The following is an 18,785-nucleotide window of genomic DNA, read 5'->3' as shown; positions in this document are numbered from 1 at the left end:
CAGTGGAATGCTGAGGACAGGTCCACGAAGGCTAGGTATATGGGGCTGGAACGAGCCACAGTGTATTTGTTCAGAACCATGTACAAGTTTAAACACTGTTCCGCAGTGGAACGACCTGGGCGAAAGCCGTATTGGATATCGGATAAAAAGTTGTTTTCATCAACCCATGATACAAGTGTGTCAAGTACCATGTGGCCCACCACCTTCACCACAGAGTCCAGCAGAGAAATGGGCCTATAACAATAGGTACTGTCCCGTTATCCCTTTTGAAATGCCGGGACTATAATCGATAAAGCCCAAGAATTTGTGCGGCCAATCTGGACTGCAGCATAGATGACAGCTGTGAGGACAGGCACCCAGGTTTTTAAGTGGGCGATGTAGAGATCTGGTGGGATCCCATCTGGCGCAAGGGCCTTGTTTTTAGATAGACCCAGAATACCTCTTGCGTGGTGAAAAAAAGTTCCGACTTGCCTTCCACCCTTTCCTGCCCCTCGATTGGAGGGGTATCCGACTGGAAGATACTCTCGAAATGATATACCCAATCGTCCTGTGTGATTTGGGCATCCAGTAAATTAGCTCTATTTTCCAGATTAACAGATGGGCTGTTAATAATACCCCAAAACTTTGAGCTATTACGCAGTGTACTAGCCTTCACTAAATCGATCCAGGCCTCCTCCTTCAGGACAGACTCGCGAGTTGCTAGAGCAGTCTTATATCCTCTTCGTAGGCCTTTGACCTCCACCCGGTCTCGGGGTTTAACACCCAAGGCCTGTCACAGGTTCCTGGAAGCCTGGGAGCACGCCGAGTAAAACCATTGTGGACCTGGTTGCTAACGGCCCCGTAGAAACTTCCTTATGACAGTAGACATGGATCCAAATGCACCCATGATGTTCAGAGCACTTGCCTCATCGTCGAGACAGGTGGCAAACTCGCTGCGACATCGAGTTAAAAGGGACTCGTGGAGTACCTCTGGGACAATACACCCCCACTTTACGCTCCTTCCCGCTTCCACCTCTTTAAGGGGGCACCAGCCCCCCGTCCACCTTGGTGTGTCTGAGTGTTTGGGTCCCACCTGTTGAGACACAAATGGGGTTGTGGTCACTTTATTCACTCGCCTGCTCAGAAAATTCGGTAACCAGAGAGTAAAAGGGGGTATATACAAAGGTGAAATCAATAAAGGTCTCACAACATCTCCCAAAAAGGTGGGAGTAATGTCTTTTTTCCCTGGAGGCAGCTTATTCATTACAGATGTTAGATCAAATTCAAGCAAGATGGAATTAAGCTCAATACCCTGGGGAGTATGTTCCGTGTGTAAGCCTGCTTGTCGTGCACAGTCCATAGCTTCCACTCCTCCTTTCCTTATGTCCCCACACACATGAGTGTTAAAATCCCCTGTTAGAAAAATGTAGTGATAACTCTGACCTTTCAGGATGCTATCCTGAAGTACAGACGCCAACAGAGTTATTTAGCCCTCATCCGAGTGTGTAACTCCCGCGTTGTAATAGTTTACCCAGAAGTAGCTTGCTCTTTCCACTGGACAACAACATCACATGTGAATTGGGAGAGACACATATAGTGAGGTAGTGTAAGAAACTGTCTCTCTATACTGCACTAAAGTGAGGTACAGTGTGTATAGAGTCCAAGGATCTCCAGAGGTAGGCAGAGTTAAAAGTTAGATAGAAACTTACTCTCTAAAGTGGTAGCTTGGTCGAGCAGTGAGGCAGTATCAGAGGACAGTGTAAAGCATTTGATGTACACACTCAGTCAGAAAATGAATTCACACACTCAAGAACTGAACTCTAGGCCAATTGTTTTTGTATAAAAAAATTACTGTTGTTTTATTTCTAGAACCATGCAAGTCTGGCACAGGTAAGCATAAAAATACTTTGCAGTAATAATTTACTTGTATGAACACAGTTCAAGTATGCAGTAGAAATTGTACTTTGTTTGATTTACAGGGGAGCAGTATTATGCAACACTTAGCAAATAGAGTACATTGAAATGAATAGGCTTTTTCAGTAAATTGCAGGTAAGTTACTTTTTACGTTACTTTTCTAACTCAGTGCTGGATACCTAGATTCAGAACTGGGACATTTCCTAGAAACAGGTAAGTAATTACGTTTTGGTTCTTCACATGATTTTTAAAGAATATTTTCAGTTTTCAAAACACCACACTTGGAAACTTTTTGGAGCAGCACATTGAAATGAATGGTCTTCTACAATAAATTGCAGGTAAGTTACTTGTCGCTTTACTTTTCTAACTCAATGCTGGATACCTAGATTCAGCACTGAGACATTCCCTAGAAACAGGTAAGTAAACACGTTTTGGTTATTAGTGCATTTTTTAAAGACTATTTTGAGGTTTCAAAACTCCACACTTAAAAACATTTTCGAGAAAAAGTGTCCATGTTATCCTATGAAGGGAAAACAGAATAACGGTTCTCAGGTAAGTAATCTACTGTGGGTGTTCAGGTTCTGGGGTTAGACTCAGGGGTGACCCAGGGTCAGTGATGCACTGTTGTTACACCTTCAGCGGCACTAGGACAGCCGGGTGCAGAATGTTGAGGCCCAATGTTATTCTATGGAGAATAGGGGAGCACCGGTTTGTGGCCGTTGGCAAGCAGGCCACGGGATTATGGGAGCAAAGCGCTTAGGGTTTAGCTCAGGGCAAGTTGGGGACCAAAGGTGCACCCTCAGCGGCACTAGGGCGGCCGGGCGCATGGGGCTGTTTTGAGGTCGGGTGCCCTGTTGATTTCAATGGAAATTCTCGGGACAAACAAAACACTGCAGGCTCGGGGACGAGGATCTTCGAGGAGCGACCACCACTTCGAGGGGTAAGTTGGGATGTTGAGGGTTGGTTAGGCACCGCTGGGTTGGGCACACAAGGCCGTGGGGCGTGGAGTGCAGGGGGCCCTTTCAACATCAGTTTTTCTTACCCGCTCTGGTCGCGGTAGGGGGTTCTCTGGATTGAGGCTGCAGGTGTCGTCTGGAGGCTTGAGACAGGTCAGGGGTCGCTGGATATCTAGTCAGGATTGCCGGGGGGACCTCCTCGTGGTGTTGTTTCACTCAACCTCGTGCCAGGTTCGGCAGGTGCACAGTGGGCTGGATTCACGGTTTCTGGCTGGCACCAGAAGCTGCAGTTTAAACATGTGCGGTGTTCACAAGAGAAACAGTCTTGAAAGTGAAGGCAGGTCCTCTGGGGTTTGTGAGGGTGCTGGCTACTGGACACGCCGGGGTTTCGCAGGAGCAGGTTCTAGGGGAGACAGGCCTGTAGGGCTGGGGCCAAGTCAGTGAGCGTCGTCCTCTTATTAGCTCTGCGCGGATTCTCGTCCTTCTTCTTTTCTTCTTTTCTTGTTGTTGCTGGATCTGAGTAAGGAAGGTTCAGGGTGCCCCTAAATACAAAATTTTGGGGCATTACAGGTAGGTAAAGGGCAGGGACTAATGGGTACTTTCCCTGGGGTGGGTACATCCTCTATTCTTCCACTCTCCAGTGAGAGTGGGGCTGAAGCCTGTCCCTGGTTGGCTGGGTCCCCCCATCCTCAAGATGGCAGGCACTCAAGGTAGTGCTTCGACTCGCCTCCCCCACCTTAGGGGTGGAGTTCGCCGAGGTGGGCACACCTCTCTTCCTCACATGTTTTTCCCGCGTGTTCTCCCGCCCAAAGTGGGGGGGTAGAACCAGTGGGGAACAGTGGCTGTAAGCGGCAAATGGTCTGGAGAGGCTCACAAAGGCGGCATGGCATGCCTCTGAAGCTTTCCCTTCATGAGCCCTGCCCATCCTGGGGGTGGAGGCATGGCACCTCGTCCCAGGATGAGCATTGTTTCAGGCCCCCGAGACCATCAAGCTCTCGACCCAGGGGTCCAGAAACATGTCTGGTGTTGACAGCCTAAGCAGCCACTCAGTCAGGTCACTAGGAGTTGGTTGAGTTTCAGAGGGCATCTCTAAGATGCCCTCTGTTGTGCATTTTACATTAAATCCCACACTGGCATCAGTGTGGGTTTAATGTGCTGAGAAATTTGATACCAAACTTCCCAGTCTTCAGTGTAGCCATTATGGTGCTGTGGAGTTCGTAATGACAAACTCCCAGCACCATATACTCTTAATGACAGCACTGCACTGCACTCTTTTTAAATATACCCGTAAATTGAAGCTACAGAAATATTTCATATGTAATAAATTCCAGCCCAAAGCAAATATGACATCAACCACCGACTTGTTACCTTGCTTTAATGTTAATGATTTAGAACTGATTCAGGATGTGGAAGCACTGCGCAATGAAATCCCCAGCTCTGGCTTGTCAGAAGAACATTTGGTTTTAAGCACTCCAGGTAACACCAAATTTAAACCCAAATCTATCTTCACTCCATTAATGTTGCATAATATCCTCGATATTTTTCATGAACTGGCCATCACAGGAATTAAAAACTTTATGCAACAACACTGAGAGAAAAGCGCAAATATTCTGCACAAAACAACTGCTATGCAAAATTGGTCAAAAAACTACAGGCGGATAATAACATCATAATCCACCTATCAGACAAATGGGTAATGTTTTATGGCCACGCTCTCTATACATGGAGGAGGCTTAACTTCAGTTGAATGACTCTCGCTGTTATAAACGGTGTGATGTTATTACTTTTGGAGAAGTTCAAGCGGATTTCTACGCACAACTGTTGGCTTGGAGAAGCTCGGGATTACTAAGCCAAAATTAAATTCCTCAAAAATGAACATCCAGTAATTCCCATGTTCTACCTTATTCCCACTCTGAGAAACCCCCAAGGAGACCCATCATCTCTGCACGCAGTTGACTCTTAGAAAACACCACCATGTATATTGAGTCTTTCCTCCAGGAGTTCAATGCTTTGCCATCCTATGTACAGGATTCTGGTCACTTTTTGAGGAAACTAGATTGTGTAGTATGGGACTCATATTGTTGGCTAATAACGTTGGATGTGTCATCCTTATATAGTAGCATCCGCCACCTTGACGGTCTGAGGGCTATTCAACATTATTTGGGAAGTAGACCTATCCAAATGTCTGAGCATAACAAGATGTTGCTAGCCATGATCTCCTACTGTTTGCTCAATAACTTTTTCATGTTCAGCAACCAGTATTTTCAACAGATCAGGGGTGTAGCTATGGGGGCCTGCTTTTCTCCCAGTTATGCCTGGTTGCATATGGGCTACTGGGAGGAGCAGGTCCTCCATGGCACCTATCACGATATTTTTGTTGAAGATGTGGTGCATTGGTACCGATATATTGATGACATATTTTTAATATGGCGAGGTACAAAACAGCAGGCTTTGGATTTTATTGACTTGATCAACATCAATGCACTGAACCTTGTTTTTACATCCAACATTAGCCAGGAACATGTCTGTTTTTTAGATGTAGAAATTGTTGCTAAAAATAACAAACAAGAGACAGTACTTTACAGGAAACCTACAGCAGGCAACACAGTGCTGCATGCCAAGAGCCATCACCCAGCTCATCTGATATGCAGTATCCCTTACGGGGAGATGCTGCATATCAGACGCATTTGCAACACTGATTTTGAATGCCAGCAAGCTCAGGAGGCCAGCAAAGCATGGTTTTTAGCTAGAGCATATACTGCTACAGTAGTAGACACTGCTATCAGGAAGGCCAACCTCATCCCGAGGAAAGAGGCCCTGCTATATAAAACTCCGGTTCAAATCAGCTTCAGTGGTCCAGTTATTTGTATCATTTGTCATTAATTTGGCACCAGTTCCACGCACATTTCAATAATTCATTTGGTGTTGTTTATATGTATTTTTTGTAATTGTTTGTATTTTCTGTAGCTTGTTCTGATGTCGTCTTAATTGATTCATGATTTTTTGTGATGTTTGTAAATAGTGTATAAATATCTAATGTACAGTGTTTGTTTTTTGCTAGTATAATGTAAAAATTGTTTACAAAATTTGAAGTAAATGGCAATAAAAGATTTGCCTGGTTTGGAATGAATAAGTATTTTTCCATCCATTGAAGCTGATTTGAATTTATTGTGGTTGGGACATTTTTGTTGGTTGTGTAAAAGTATACGGTTCAGTCTCAATCACTGATAAGGACCTAACTCCTTAGGGATACAACAATATAAAACTCCGGTAGCAGACCCCAACACAACCATCCAGCCAGCTAGACTCATATTGACATATAATAGACAGCATCAAGCTCTCCATAAGATCATCAATAAAAACTGGAGCTTAGTGCGCAATGACCCTGTCATTGGGGACATGATGACAGTCAAGCCTGAAATCTCTTTCAGGAAAGCACGCTCAGTGAGCGATGCTCTGGACAAGTCTAGTCTGAGGTTGTTGCCAACACAACATTGTTGCAGGCCAGTAAGGGCTTCAGGAAATGCTCTATTTGTAAAGCCTGTAAACATGCGGTTAGCAGAACTGAGTACAACATTCCTTTTTCTGACACTCCACGATTCATCCACAGACAGCTGACGTGCAAGACTGAATTCGCGGTTTATGTGCTGGAGTGTCAGTGTGGCGTGCAATATGTTGGTAGTACCAAATTGCAGGTCCACAAACGGATATTCCAGCACATCAGGGCAATCAACACTAGTGATGCCGCTTATCCGGTTGCACGTCATTTCAAAGAACATCATAAAAATAAAAGTCAGCTGTTACAGTACTTTGTTATAGATGCTGTGTCATTCCGTGTGTGGAATTTCAAGAATGCAGTGAGAAATAATATAAAAAATGAACCAAGATGAAGTTGTGTACAATGATGTCGCTTATGATGGCACAATTCAGCAGTGTGGTTTGTTGGGGCGAGATGTTGCCCCATTGTTATGGAGGAAACCGTGAGGCCATCTTACGCGCACTAGAAACTAGGTACATTGTGGAATTAGACTGCAAGACCCCTCTAGGCCTGAACTCTAGTGAAGATTTTATTTTTATACTTGTCTCTAGTTTAAATCCCTAGCACAGAAGCACCATTGTGAGCTGAATGTAACTGGAAATTCCCCATTGTTTGATAACCACCTGGCATTGGGATGGGCAATGGTGCTCCCTCATTTCTCCCGCAGATCACATTGTTTTTAATATACCTGTTTACATGTCTTATTTCAAAAGAGTTTCTTTTTTCACGTTTTTATAAAATTTGCACATTTCTGCACTAAATCACTTTGCTTGCACTAAAGTACCAGACAGGCGCAGTCGCCCAACATACCTTGGATTTGGGGCACTGGTAGTGTCGTGTATTTCTATAGGTTCTGAATCAGTCCCCCTATTCCTGACCCTATTCTGGTTAAACTAACTATCAAGTTAACTAACAGTCAGCCCATGAGGCAAGAAAAACCCCCATGATGCAGATACCGTTATCTGACGCAGTCACACTACGGCACAGGAACGTGTTATCTGATTAGGTCATAACGCTTGAGATCTAATTAGACAAGCGACATTCCTCCAGCCCCTGATAAGGCATACGACGTTCTCATAACAAATCAAACCTATGACAACCTGGAAAATCCGTGCGGCCATTGTTTTGATTTCACAGATAACTTTTGCAAAAGAATGTGCTAACGAGCAAGTCGTATGACATCTTTATTGACGTACCTATGTCCATCCTTACGTCAATCTCGGCACCTTTAAGGTATAAATATTGCCGACCTTGCCCTATGCAAAGACACGCGTGGTGACAAGACGGAGCAGCCATACTTGCCGAAGCCGAGAGCAGAAGCAGACCCCGCTGGCAGCAGCCCCGCCTTCCTGACGCGCTGAGAGACGCGCTGCTATCTCAAGCCGAGAGACCCAGCACCGGCGCTTCTGGGCAGCCCTCGCAGGCAGCCTGGAATATCGAGAGCAGAGAAAGAGATACCATTCCTCATTCATCCTAACTTCCAGGTACAGAACTGAATAACCCCTCACAGAGAATTCTTTAGTTATTCACTTGGCAAAAACAAACTTAACTTAAACTGTAACTTTCTATTCCCGCCCACGCATTAGACTTAGGTCAGGTACACGGGGTAGGCGTATTTAGAAACACCAGTTGAGTACGTTTAGTCAAATGTATATGTGTATGTAAATATATTTTAATCATTTTAAACATTATATGGCTCAGAAACCATATCAATGTTTTTACAGTATTATTTTATACTATTGCTTTTAATGTATGCACTTTACTTAACTATAAGTATTGCAATAATATCGATCCATTTCTCTTGTACGAGAAAAGAGACTGATCAATAAATAACACCTTTTTATTGAACACGCCCGTCTCTTCCTTTTCTCTACATTCTGATGAGACTAAGAATGCACGTACTGACTGAGTAAAATAATTGCCTTGTGCTCACACGACTCTTGAGATTGACTCTTGATTAGGGGAGAACAAAGTTGTCATGTTCTATGGTTGTCAGAAACTAAATCCCTTCTTGTCTAATCAGGGAAGTTAATCCTTCCTTGAACATTCGAGAAAGTTTCTAGCGAACTCTGAGCTTAGCTGGCAAACCCAAAAATTAAGTCTAGTATCGACAGTAGTAGACCTAGTTAACGTCTGGCCTAGGCCTTTACTGCTGTAGGTACTATTCCAATGCGCAGAGCCTATTGGGAAAATAGGAGCTACACTACATGGCGCCCAACGTGTTTGGAAAGGGCGATAAAACTAACGTAAGACATTTAGAGTAACTCAGTCGTGCTTTCTCACTCAGACCCCTTTTCCCGAATACTCCAAAGACGTCTGGAGTGGGTGAAAGGTTATATCCTCCAAAACCTCGCAGGAGGGAACTCCTATGTATGGTTCTTGGTCAAGTCAACGTTGAAGGATAAACAGTTCCAAAATATTGTGCATCTTATCTTTGTTCCATAAAGAAACCTGATCTGCAAACAAACATAATACCATCCTGTCTGTAAAATGGCAGAGAGTGATGATGAACGAGAGGCAGTTAGATTAGCAACTGAACTCGCAGATGCTGATGCTACCATGCAAGCAGCAGACCCGAATATAACACTCATTCCGGTCATTAAAAGGAGATCTATAACCTTAAAACTTATAGAAAATGGACTGACACCTAGAGGTGGTACAGTCATATTCGTAATTGAGGCACACGAATATCGGCAGACAGAGGTATACTATTCATGGATACATTTTCCAGCAGCAAATGCTGTAACAAAGTACTTCCACTATTACAAAGTAGAGGAACCTCCTGAAACGTACACTCCTTTCGAGGAGGTGGAAGTACCACTCAAATTCCAAGAGCATTTGCTCTTATTTGATGGCGCCCTAAAACATAACAATCACATTACAAGGCTCGGTCCTTTAGGAAGACCAGGAGCAACGTGGCCGGTCTTAGCCGGATACACACCACATCCAGACATCGACGAGATGCCTGCCCCACAGCTGTTAATACAGCTAAAACAATTACTAAAAATTCACAGACAATTAGTTCAGTATGTAATGCGGACTTCAACAATTCAGCCAGCGATTAAACTTCCACAGCTGACCCCTCACCAGGGGAACACAAATAAAATTACACCACAGAACATCCAATCCTGCCTAGGTATAGTTCCAGCTAAACGGGAACAAATACCATTCTGGTTGGCACAAAAAATCACCCAAATAGAGGCGGTGTTTCCTGACACCACCCCGCTGGAAAAACACAGGATTCTGACTATATGTCTCCCAATGGGAATCGCACCACACATTGAGGACTGTGACACTTGGGGTACAGTCTTTGCTTCCATCTACACAAAAACGCACGGTGTTCCATCCATTTCGGTAATACCAGATGTGCTAAAACAAATTCAAGATGAATACGGTCCAGAACCTGCTTTAACTCTTGGTATGAAATTACTGAAAGACTTCAAGCAGGTCTCGGCTATATTACTAGCCAACATAAAAGGTGAAGCAGCAAACGTGGCGATCCGCCAGAGGTTAAAAGAGACAGATATAGCAGACCAACCAGCTGAAATTGCCAGAATCATAGAAAAATCCTATGAAGAACTAGGCAGAGATAGTCTAGGTGGAATACCAGTAAAACCGCAACTGACTACAAGTCCAGAAAAAATATTTTTTAATAATAATAATTCACCAAAAAAGAACTGGGATGGAAACAAACAATCCAATCCTAAAGAAAAGAAATTCCAGTCCAGAGGAAGGTCTCCCAGGCGAAGAGAGAAATCTCCAAACCAAAGACAGAGGTCACCACAGAGTGACCCCTCTGGGAATAGATATAACCTTAGAAATAGGGATAATATTAAAAAACCTGATAGATATCAAGACATTGATACACGTCCCTCTCAATCTTTTCAGAATTCCTCGCAGAAATCGGAAAGAAGAGGACGATCAGAAGAGCACGCCAAGTCCAAAGACAAGGAACCTGCTCAACTAAAAAAGAAATTACAATTTCCAAAAAAGAAGGTAGCCAGTATCAAGGTAGTTAAAAATGCCGAGAATACTGAGGACACAACTGAAAAACGGAGAGTGGGCTCAGACAATGCTAGACAGCGCAGCAGAGGTGAGCATAGCTCGCAAAGTCCTTATGAATCATCTGGAGACAGTGGACACGAATGAATACCTTCAAGTGGAAACTGCAGACACCAGAATTAGCAAGCCCCACAAGATATACGAGATAACATTACGTATAGAGGGAGATAAGACTAGGAAAATAAGGGGACTATTTTGGGATAACCTCTCCAAAGGCTATGACATCCTTCTAGCTGAAAAAGACTGGCCACCAGAGTTTGTCAGGGAGTGCCCTCATGGCGAAGAAGTAATTATGCCTGCCTTCTCGAATCAAATACCGATTCATAAAAAATACACACTTGCTAGAAAGTGGGCAGTGGCCTTAGCACCTGCTTTATATAAAAATCATGTAGGATGGGATGAGGATTCTCCTCCTCACAAAATCCAGTTAAAATCACAACCAACTGCACAAAGGCAGTACCCAATTAAGCAAGAAGCTAAAAAACAAGTAAATGAAATACTAGATCAGCTAGAATACCAGGGGGTGATTGAAACTTGCACCTCACAAATGAACAATCCTTTGTTTCCGGTCTCCAAACCAGACAATTCGTACCGTCTAGTTTTGGATTACCGACACCTTAACACATGTTGCAAAACCTTTGCAGTGCAAAACTCACACAGTGCTGCACTAATGAATAACATAGTGCGCAAAAAATACAAAACAACCTTGGACATCTCCAATGGATTCTTTTGTCAAAACATAGCACCAGAGAGCAGATATTTAACTGCATTCTCAGTAAATGGCACTCAAAAACAATTCTGTCGGTTAGCCCAGGGGTACAAGAACAGCCCGGGGGTATTCTCAGCGAGAGTAACAGAATTACTACAACTATATGATGATGAAGCGTTATCCTATGTCGATGACATTTACTTAACAGATGATGACTTGGAGACTCACTTGAAAAGGGTGAACACCATAATACTTGGGTTCGCTGCAGAGGGTTACAAATTCAACTTTAAAAAATCCAGAATTGCCCATCTGACGGTCCTATTCTTAGGATATGAGTTATCAAGTGAAGGCAAAAGCCTGGCAGACAATTTCCTAGAGAAATGTGCCGTAATCCAAGCTCCTAAAACACTAAAAAACCTACAGTCAATTCTAGGCTTCCTAAATTTCGGAAGAACATACATTGCAAATTACGCAGAAAGGGTCAAACCCCTTTATGATCTAATTAAACCAGACTTTAAAAGATCCAATTGGACTCAAACACACACAGAAATTTTGAGATCCTTACAAACAGACATGCTAATTAAAACAAAATTAGAAACACGTGATAACACACGCAATCTTGTGATCCGAGTCATCCCAGGGAGATGCGGATTCACATACCTGACCTCTAATGAGGGAGATAAGGTACCAATTGCATTCAAATCACACATGTACACAGAAGCTGAACAGAAATTCAGTAATACAGAAAAAATAATTCGTGCAGTTCAAACCGCAATAGCCAGAGGAAAAGACATAGCTGACGGTAGACATATCACAGTCAGAACAGCAGAATCAGCCTTTGAGGCACTAACAACACCGTGTAATTTACCAACAACAACATTGAATCCGGAATGGATACAATGGGTGAATTCAATCACAACGGACAAAGTATACTACTACTTTGATCCAGAACTAGAAGAATTAAAAAATCTAAAATATGAAAAGACGTATCCTCTGCCAATCGACATTCTGCCTCTACGACACTACGCCTGTGTAATCTATACAGACGGACATGCTCAACCCTCCGTTTGGGGAGAACATGCATACAATCCCACATGTGAGATTACAAAAGAAGTGTGGCGCGGAGGTAAACTAAGACCTCTATTAACAAAATCACATTCAGTAGAAACTAATTCAGAACTACAAACTGAAATAATAGCTTTGAAAATGGCGCTAGATAATGCGGATCGCGAATTCCCGACACTTATAGTGTCAGATTCATATTACTGCGTCAAAGCATATAACAAGGATTTGCAGACATGGATTCAGAACGGTTACAAAGATGACACAGATGCACCAATAAAGCAGAGACTGCTCTGGGAACAAGTAGCTCTTTTGAAAAAAGAACTACCAAAGACTCACGTGACACACTCACTGAGTCATCAACGTGATGGCGTTCACGTTGTGGGGAATTCATTGGCTGAAACAGCCGCAGCGGCAGCCACTAAATCGGCTCCCGTAGATCGAAAAAAGCGTACATTAAAATACATTGACGGTGAAACATTGCTGGCGGTGAAAACGTCATCAAAAGGCGACTGCTCAGCGTTACCGATCAACTATCCACTCAATTATACATACATAATCGATGCAAACTCCGTCCCTTTTGCTCGAATCCCTGGAGTGGGGGATAGAGTGATTCCAAACATGGACAGGAGAAACTTGTTAATCGCAGACGCACACATGGGCGAGGGTCTCAGACACCTTAAATTAAAAGATTCTCTGGAAGAATTACAATCACGGTACTGGTGGCCAGGCATGAGCCTGCACTACACCATGTTTGTAAAAAACTGCCCAAACTGCAACAGAGATCGCAGAGGGGAGAGAAGCAGTTTAATACCTCGTCGAATCAAGGCAGATAATATTACCAGCAAAAAGAATGGCTTGCGATTAACATATACAGGCTAGTTTCCACTTATAATGTAGATCACCAGCACTCGGCTGACGTCCGGACTGTTATACAAGATTTGCGAGTCTAAATGGCATATACGCTAAGAGCATGCTACGTTCGACCATTGTTTTCACTCAGGCAATCCAGCCTGGGCCTTCTTACAGAAAAGCAGTTCCTGTCTTGTCTGTCAACGGGACAAGATCAGTTGTACTACCGCCACTTGCTGGTAAAAAGGAGAACCGAGTTGTATCCATCGACCTGGTAAAACCACAACATGTGGCCAATAACAAACAGTAGGCCAAGTGGACTCCCAATAAGTAGCAGAACACCAAGGTTTGCTACCAGCACAGAGGTCCTAACAAAAAGGCTCATCACATTCGAAACGCCTACAGAAGAACAAGAAGGACTATGCAACAATGCAATAGAACTCAGACCTCTGAAAACCCAAATAAAGACATTTAGCAGAGACACACCAATCTATACTGAAGTACCAAGTGAAAATGCAAGGAACAAAAATCCTGAAGCAATTGGAACAATTGACAGAACTGCATCCGGGTACTTCATCAACTTCGATGATTCCTCTGAAAGCCTCAGTGAATCAAAGACACAGCCATCATCAAAATCCTTTAAAGACAAAGCGAAGGAACTTTTGAAACAACTGAAAGAAACATATCTGGTTTCTCCATGGATTGAATTTTGGGTGGGTTTTGGTACATTTATCCTCATACTTTGGCTCATCATGGTATTTACTTTGGGACGCTTCATTGAGGGAAAATATGCTAAAATGGACACAGCAAGTCAGAACATCAACTTGATCCTCAAACCACACACATCTTCACACGTCGAGAAAAGAGAACTTTCTTCAGAACTTTCTTCAGCCAACTTCACAGCCAATCCTATACCTGGTGGGGTAGCCTGGGACAACACTGACTATGAAATTTATGGTCCGGTCGAGATCCTGAAATATCCACACCAAATCAAGATCTCTTTGAGTGACTTTACAAAACCAAACTCATTTGCTGATGATTGGGACTTCGAGAGTATTAACAACATGATGTCTGACTTAGTAATGTCTGCTAAATTTACAAAACATGATTATTTGCAAGGTTCTACAAATTATGATAGTATGTATTGCTATAACCATTATGGTAACCATTTTTTGCATAAATCTGCACAACCTAGAAATGTTTTAAATTATAATCAATGGGAACATTGTGCTACGCCTCCTAAAGGAAGCTCTAGAACCGTTTACGACAAATATTCATATTTTTCAGGTTTTAACACAAGTAATGCTGAAACATTTTATTTTAAATTGTCAAACAAGACAGGGATGAAAACCATGATAACCAACACAAAATTGATATATTCAGATTCATTCTTTGAAAAAATGAATACTTTTGGATTTGATTATTGGGACAAAAATGTTGATTTGAAAAGTGTTTGGGGTACAAAAGAATGGCAAGTACAGGGTTTAGAAGCTTTGTTTAGAGCCTGCATGATCCCAGAACAAATGATATTTTTAAATGACACTGTTCAACAAACCACCTGTCTTGGCTTAGCCAAAATCAAAGATTTAAATAACCCGTCTATTCCAAAGCCAACAATGTTTAGCAATAGCTCTGATACAGATGAAGAGATAGACGTAAACCATATACTTAACCAAAACAGAACACATCCTGATTGGAAACAATGGTTGATCTGGCCCACAGATACAAATAACTGTCAAGATAGATTCCTGAATAAAACACAGGGTTTCAAAATGACCAGGCCAGACCCTAGATATCCCCAAAGACATCACCCAGGGATAATAACAACCTACAGTGTGGGCAAATTATGCCTTCAATGGCTACAGACTTCCACACTGCCTGAAATTAAGCAACACCTAACTTTACTTACTGATGGTGCTGACTTGCGTGATTTCATAATGGGACCACGCAAACAGCGTCAAAAGCGTTTCATAGCAGCCTCTGTATATGCAGCATACAATGAGGCCTGGAAGGTTACTCAAATTGAGACAGCAGAAAGAATACGGGAAATTGACCGTATCAATTTGGAAAAATCACTTTCTGTAGTGGACAATGGGTTAATGACTCTGTCCTCCAGAATTTTTTCATTGGACAGCATTGTGTCTTCAGCAATCGATATATTATCTCCATAAGATCATCAATAAAAACTGGAGCTTAGTGCGCAATGACCCTGTCATTGGGGACATGATGACAGTCAAGCCTGAAATCTCTTTCAGGAAAGCACGCTCAGTGAGCGATGCTCTGGACAAGTCTAGTCTGAGGTTGTTGCCAACACAACATTGTTGCAGGCCAGTAAGGGCTTCAGGAAATGCTCTATTTGTAAAGCCTGTAAACATGCGGTTAGCAGAACTGAGTACAACATTCCTTTTTCTGACACTCCACGATTCATCCACAGACAGCTGACGTGCAAGACTGAATTCGCGGTTTATGTGCTGGAGTGTCAGTGTGGCGTGCAATATGTTGGTAGTACCAAATTGCAGGTCCACAAACGGATATTCCAGCACATCAGGGCAATCAACACTAGTGATGCCGCTTATCCGGTTGCACGTCATTTCAAAGAACATCATAAAAATAAAAGTCAGCTGTTACAGTACTTTGTTATAGATGCTGTGTCATTCCGTGTGTGGAATTTCAAGAATGCAGTGAGAAATAATATAAAAAATGAACCAAGATGAAGTTGTGTACAATGATGTCGCTTATGATGGCACAATTCAGCAGTGTGGTTTGTTGGGGCGAGATGTTGCCCCATTGTTATGGAGGAAACCGTGAGGCCATCTTACGCGCACTAGAAACTAGGTACATTGTGGAATTAGACTGCAAGACCCCTCTAGGCCTGAACTCTAGTGAAGATTTTATTTTTATACTTGTCTCTAGTTTAAATCCCTAGCACAGAAGCACCATTGTGAGCTGAATGTAACTGGAAATTCCCCATTGTTTGATAACCACCTGGCATTGGGATGGGCAATGGTGCTCCCTCATTTCTCCCGCAGATCACATTGTTTTTAATATACCTGTTTACATGTCTTATTTCAAAAGAGTTTCTTTTTTCACGTTTTTATAAAATTTGCACATTTCTGCACTAAATCACTTTGCTTGCACTAAAGTACCAGACAGGCGCAGTCGCCCAACATACCTTGGATTTGGGGCACTGGTAGTGTCGTGTATTTCTATAGGTTCTGAATCAGTCCCCCTATTCCTGACCCTATTCTGGTTAAACTAACTATCAAGTTAACTAACAGTCAGCCCATGAGGCAAGAAAAACCCCCATGATGCAGATACCGTTATCTGACGCAGTCACACTACGGCACAGGAACGTGTTATCTGATTAGGTCATAACGCTTGAGATCTAATTAGACAAGCGACATTCCTCCAGCCCCTGATAAGGCATACGACGTTCTCATAACAAATCAAACCTATGACAACCTGGAAAATCCGTGCGGCCATTGTTTTGATTTCACAGATAACTTTTGCAAAAGAATGTGCTAACGAGCAAGTCGTATGACATCTTTATTGACGTACCTATGTCCATCCTTACGTCAATCTCGGCACCTTTAAGGTATAAATATTGCCGACCTTGCCCTATGCAAAGACACGCGTGGTGACAAGACGGAGCAGCCATACTTGCCGAAGCCGAGAGCAGAAGCAGACCCCGCTGGCAGCAGCCCCGCCTTCCTGACGCGCTGAGAGACGCGCTGCTATCTCAAGCCGAGAGACCCAGCACCGGCGCTTCTGGGCAGCCCTCGCAGGCAGCCTGGAATATCGAGAGCAGAGAAAGAGATACCATTCCTCATTCATCCTAACTTCCAGGTACAGAACTGAATAACCCCTCACAGAGAATTCTTTAGTTATTCACTTGGCAAAAACAAACTTAACTTAAACTGTAACTTTCTATTCCCGCCCACGCATTAGACTTAGGTCAGGTACACGGGGTAGGCGTATTTAGAAACACCAGTTGAGTACGTTTAGTCAAATGTATATGTGTATGTAAATATATTTTAATCATTTTAAACATTATATGGCTCAGAAACCATATCAATGTTTTTACAGTATTATTTTATACTATTGCTTTTAATGTATGCACTTTACTTAACTATAAGTATTGCAATAATATCGATCCATTTCTCTTGTACGAGAAAAGAGACTGATCAATAAATAACACCTTTTTATTGAACACGCCCGTCTCTTCCTTTTCTCTACATTCTGATGAGACTAAGAATGCACGTACTGACTGAGTAAAATAATTGCCTTGTGCTCACACGACTCTTGAGATTGACTCTTGATTAGGGGAGAACAAAGTTGTCATGTTCTATGGTTGTCAGAAACTAAATCCCTTCTTGTCTAATCAGGGAAGTTAATCCTTCCTTGAACATTCGAGAAAGTTTCTAGCGAACTCTGAGCTTAGCTGGCAAACCCAAAAATTAAGTCTAGTATCGACAGTAGTAGACCTAGTTAACGTCTGGCCTAGGCCTTTACTGCTGTAGGTACTATTCCAATGCGCAGAGCCTATTGGGAAAATAGGAGCTACACTACATGGCGCCCAACGTGTTTGGAAAGGGCGATAAAACTAACGTAAGACATTTAGAGTAACTCAGTCGTGCTTTCTCACTCAGACCCCTTTTCCCGAATACTCCAAAGACGTCTGGAGTGGGTGAAAGGTTATATCCTCCAAAACCTCGCAGGAGGGAACTCCTATGTATGGTTCTTGGTCAAGTCAACGTTGAAGGATAAACAGTTCCAAAATATTGTGCATCTTATCTTTGTTCCATAAAGAAACCTGATCTGCAAACAAACATAATACCATCCTGTCTGTAAAATGGCAGAGAGTGATGATGAACGAGAGGCAGTTAGATTAGCAACTGAACTCGCAGATGCTGATGCTACCATGCAAGCAGCAGACCCGAATATAACACTCATTCCGGTCATTAAAAGGAGATCTATAACCTTAAAACTTATAGAAAATGGACTGACACCTAGAGGTGGTACAGTCATATTCGTAATTGAGGCACACGAATATCGGCAGACAGAGGTATACTATTCATGGATACATTTTCCAGCAGCAAATGCTGTAACAAAGTACTTCCACTATTACAAAGTAGAGGAACCTCCTGAAACGTACACTCCTTTCGAGGAGGTGGAAGTACCACTCAAATTCCAAGAGCATTTGCTCTTATTTGATGGCGCCCTAAAACATAACAATCACATTACAAGGCTCGGTCCTTTAGGAAGACCAGGAGCAACGTGGCCGGTCTTAGCCGGATACACACCACATCCAGACATCGACGAGATGCCTGCCCCACAGCTGTTAATACAGCTAAAACAATTACTAAAAATTCACAGACAATTAGTTCAGTATGTAATGCGGACTTCAACAATTCAGCCAGCGATTAAACTTCCACAGCTGACCCCTCACCAGGGGAACACAAATAAAATTACACCACAGAACATCCAATCCTGCCTAGGTAAAGTTCCAGCTAAACGGGAACAAATACCATTCTGGTTGGCACAAAAAATCACCCAAATAGAGGCGGTGTTTCCTGACACCACCCCGCTGGAAAAACACAGGATTCTGACTATATGTCTCCCAATGGGAATCGCACCACACATTGAGGACTGTGACACTTGGGGTACAGTCTTTGCTTCCATCTACACAAAAACGCACGGTGTTCCATCCAT

The sequence above is a fragment of the Lissotriton helveticus genome (assembly GCF_964261635.1).
Source record: "Lissotriton helveticus chromosome 1_1 unlocalized genomic scaffold, aLisHel1.1 SUPER_1_unloc_1, whole genome shotgun sequence".
In the NCBI taxonomy this organism is placed as follows: Eukaryota; Metazoa; Chordata; class Amphibia; order Caudata; family Salamandridae; genus Lissotriton; species Lissotriton helveticus.
This window is presented reverse-complemented; position numbering follows the sequence as displayed.